At 30.4% G+C, this 5,000-nt stretch overlaps 1 protein-coding gene across 4 annotated transcripts in view; it reads right to left on the bottom strand.

Moving 5' to 3' along the window:
- Positions 1 to 5,000, bottom strand: part of LOC144959678 (uncharacterized) — a 45,412-nt gene that overhangs the window by 18,597 nt on the left and 21,815 nt on the right. The window contains exon 1 of one of the 4 annotated variants that reach the window (XM_078892355.1): positions 1,727 to 1,808. The exons of the other annotated variants lie outside the window; for them this stretch is intronic. The gene's annotated coding sequence lies outside the window, so the exon portion shown is untranslated. Of the gene's footprint in view, positions 1 to 1,726; positions 1,809 to 5,000 lie in introns of those variants that run through there. 4 annotated transcript variants of the gene reach the window in all.

The following is a 5,000-nucleotide window of genomic DNA, read 5'->3' as shown; positions in this document are numbered from 1 at the left end:
AATGTATCTATTCCTGTCCCTGTTATCTAACTAAACGTATGACACAATGTTATAACATTTCTTGATTTCTAATGATCAAATCTTATATTTGTTAAAAAGGTAGACGCGTTTTTAAGTATTTTTAAAAGAATATTTTGAGTCTAAAAATTGAATGTCCTCGAGCTGGCTGTTCCAGATTTGAGGCCCTGCAAATTGAAACCATCTTTCACCAAATGTGTTTTTAGCCTCCCAGTGGGTTTTCCAAAAGACTTTGACTTAGACGATCGTAAATTGCGTCCTGGTGAATAAGAGTTAAGATGATCTTGAAGTAGGATGGCACTTCGTTGTTTTCTTGAGAGATAATTTGGTGGGATTTGTTTTTGTTTTGTTTTTAAGGGTTTTACGGCGCTTGCAACACATTTAGGTTATATCACAGCCAGTAAAAAGGAGAAACATGGGATAGTAAAAAGTTCTAGAAATACAATTAAAGCAGCCAAGAGAAAGTAAGACATGGGGGAACTGGGAACAAATAGGGATCAGGTGTAGATTCCAAGAGCATACCACCAATGTACTTAGTTTGAGATCACCTATAAGTCTCTTACGGACACAAGCACAAAATCCAACAAAGAGGAATACACTCAAATGCTTACATTATACATTTAAAATAACAAATATAACAATACATAACAGAGAGATGATTTACAAGGAAAAGAATATCATCTCCCAAAACAATAACTATTAAATTGACTGTTTCCCTCCCAGCCAGGACTCCGGTCAGGGCCAGGACAAAACCAAGTAATCTCATTCCAAGACAAAGACAGAAAGCATGTTGGAAAACAGATATAGGGGATAGAAGACGCAGTATGTACCTCCCTGCCCACCATGGGAGGTCAGGAACACCATCTAGATATAGGGGATAGAAGACGCAGTATGTACCTCCCTGCCCACCATGGGAGGTCAGGAACCCCAACCAGATAATTGGCAAATGCATGCTATTTTATAATTAATACGTGCCACACCAGGCGACCAATGAACATTCATGAGAGATTGTCTGGTTCGTACAGTTAGTTCTAGTGGCATTACGGCTGCAACGTTTTCAATGCGATGTCATTTAGAAATTTGTATCGCTGGAAGGCCCAGCGTACCAAAAGAGAATTAAAACAATCTAGAGGAAAATGTATAAATGCGGAAGTGATTTTCTTTGTAGAAAACACTGATAGATAAGATCTTATGAGCCCGAGATGATGATGATGATGATGATGATGATGGTGACGACAATAATAATAGTAATATAATAATAATAATAATAATAATAATAATAATAATAATAATAATAATAATAATAATAATAATAATAATAATAATAATATGATTATAATATGAAGAAGAAGGTGGAGAAGGAGAAGAGGAAGAGGAAAAGGAGGAGGAGGAGAAGGAGGAGGAGGAGGAGGAGGAGGAGGAGGGAGGAGAAGGAAGTGATGATGATGACTACGATGATAATGATAATCGTGTTGATAATTAGTTCGTAAAGATGATGATGATGATGATGATGATGATGATGATGATGATGATGATGATGATGATGATGATGATGATGATGATGATGATGATGATGATGATGATGATGATGATGATGATGATGATGATGATGATGATGATGTTGATGATGGTTGAAGGTTGATAATGATGATAAGAAAAATGAACAAAAGTGTAAAGAAATAATCCGCTCTATTGTCTAGCACTGCACCTTAGAACAACAACACATCATTTATTCCACGTTAGAATACTCCATCCAATTCCAACACACCAACCAGCACCTTGATTTCTACCTGGTTGGGCCTTACAGAGTTATGACAAAGAGATTAACGTGGATTAACCCATTCAATGTTATCCCACATAGATTACGCTAATCCTATTATCCGGCGACGAATTAACGAAGGAATAAAAACAACGTAAAGTCGATCAAGAGATTCTATCGTCGACCACGAAATGGCTGCCAAAACACAAAAATAAATAAATGTTAAAAATGAAAACTGGAAAAAAGTCAAAATATCATCATCATCATCATCATCCATCGTTTTGTTAGAAAAAGCATCTCCACTTTACTTGGGATTGAACTCAGTCTCCTTGCGTGTGAAGCGAGTGTTCTACCATCCCCCACCATCCCATCACCCTCCCCACCCCCCCCACCCCCTTTCCCTCCGCCTGAGACATCTTCTAAGGGTCACTCAATCTACCTATTATTTCGTAAAAGTAGAAGGAGGACGGTTATTTTTTTTAATCTATGGACTTATTGGAAATATTTAAATAACCTAAGAATGGTCAAAAGTGATTTTAAAAAGCAACACAGAGGACCGTGATTCGTGGAGACAGCTGACCGGCAACGTGCTACAGAGTACAACAACCATGGATGACGATGTGGTCTTGCGGTATAACACTCGCTTGTTGAGATCCTGGAAAAGACTCTTTACTCACATTCTCTCATCGTACTCGGGTGTAAAATGAGTAGCTGGCCGTTAGCAGCGTTGTCTCTGTCAGAAAAAAAATGTATTATCGCGCAACAGGCGTCACGACTCTTTCCACATGTTGCCTTTTACTATTGATCATAGACCCTTAGTAAAGCGATTTAAGCGCGTTAAAGGGATATTGGGCTATATTAAAGCTCAATATATTTTTTTCTAGCCAAAATGAGAAAAGGATAATTTGGCCATGTGCGTCTGAGCGTTTCTATCGTGTTGCAAACGAGCTGGGTGCGTTCACCCAATGGCTGGATTATCATGGCGACTTTTAACATTTGGTGCTCGCCAAACAAAACAACAAATCACTTCAGGTTATTTGCAGTTGGTAAACAATATTCGTATGAGTTATGTACCGTGAGCCTCGTTTTGGTTGTTTTAAGGGTTTTACGGCGCTTGCAACACATTGAGGTCATATCAGCGCCAGTAAATAGGAAGAAAATGGGATAGTAAAAAGTTCTAGAATTACAATTAAAGCACACAAGAAAAGGTAAGACAAAGGGGAATTGGTTCAAATAGGGAATTGATGTAGATTCCAAGAGCACACTATCAAAGTACTTAGTTTGAGATTACCGAAAAGTCTCGTCCAGACACAAGCACAGGTCTCGACTAAGAGGAATACACTCATATGTTTACAAATCATATATCATATAGAGAAAACATAAAACAGTGCATAACAGAGAGATGATTTACAATGGAAAAAAAATATCTCCCAAAACTAACTATACATTTGACTGTCTCCCTCTTAGTCAGGGTATCCGACCAGGCCCAGGACAAAACCAAATAATCTCATTCCAAGACAAAGACAGAAAGCATGTTGGAAAACAGATACAGAGGGATAGAAGACACAGTGAGTACCTCCCTGCCCACTATGGGAAGTCGGGTACCCCACCCAGATACAGGGGGATAAAAGACACAGTGAGTACCTCCCTGCCCACTATGGGAAGTCGGGTACCCCACCCAGGTAACGCACGTGATCAAAGTCCCAACGCCGCGAAGAGCGGAAAGATAATGGTCAAATTGATATTAAGCTGATAGAAAAAAACAACTAACAACCAATAATAGTAATAATGATAATAATGATAATAATAATAATAATAATAACAATAATAATAATGATAATAATAATAATAATAATAATAATAATAATAATAATAATAATGATAATAATAATAATAAAATAATAATAATAATAATATAATATAATAATAATAATAATAATAATAATAATAATAAATAATAATAAATAATAATAATATAATAATAATAATAATAATAATAATATATAATAATAATATAATAATAATAATAATAATAATAATAATAATAATAATAATAATAAATAATAATAATAATAATAATAATGATAATAATAATATAATAATAATAATAATAATAATAATAATAATAATAATAATAATAATAATAAATAATAATAATAATATAATAATAATAATAAATAATAAATAATAATAATAATATAATAATAATAATAATAAAATAATATAATAATATAATAAATAATAATAATAATAATAATAATAATAATAATAATAAATAATAATAATAAATAATAATAATAATAATAATAATAATAATAATAATAATAATAATAATAATAATAATAATATAATAATAATATAATAATAATAATAATAATAATAATAATAATATATAATAATAATAATAATAATATAATAATAATAATAATAATAATAATAATAATAATAATAATAATAATAATAATAAAATAATAATAATATAATAATAATAATAATAATAATAATAAATAATAATAATAATAATATAATAATAATAATAATAATAATAATATAATAATAATAATAATAATAATAATAATAATAATAATATAATATAATAATAATAATAATAATAATAATATAATAATAATAATAATAATAATAATAATAATAATAATAATAATAATAATAATATAATGATGATGATGATGATAATAATAATAATAATAATAATAATAATAATAATAATAATAATAATAATAATAATAATAATAATAATAATAATAATAATAATAATAATAATAATAATAATAATAATAATAATAATAATAATAATAATAATAATAATAATAATAATAATAATAATAAACTATAGCACCTATCGTGGAAACCTCACAGTGATATTCCAATACAAATAGACCATTCTGTGATACATACAGTCATACAGATACTTCATGCTACCCATCATCTCTGAGACCATCTGAGATGTGAACACTTTCAAGAATGTTGGAGAAATAAAATGTTGCTGCTTAAATATCGAATGAAAATTCCAAAAAACAAAACAAAAAACAAACAAACCAAAAAAAAAAACCCATACAAAACAATACTAAACCGGAGTAGAAACTTCACTTTAATTTACGAAGACGGATGATGACGACGTTTCGGGTTTCCCCTTTGTCTACGAAGCACGACGAATTAGACGGTTTTAAATGAATGTGAGATGAAAGGATACTTTTTTAATTAA

Source organism: Berghia stephanieae, chromosome 14 (assembly GCF_034508935.2).
Source record: "Berghia stephanieae isolate SIO BIC M18660-M18661 chromosome 14, UCSD_Bste_1.3, whole genome shotgun sequence".
Taxonomy (NCBI): Eukaryota; Metazoa; Mollusca; class Gastropoda; order Nudibranchia; family Aeolidiidae; genus Berghia; species Berghia stephanieae.
This window is presented reverse-complemented; position numbering and strand designations above follow the sequence as displayed.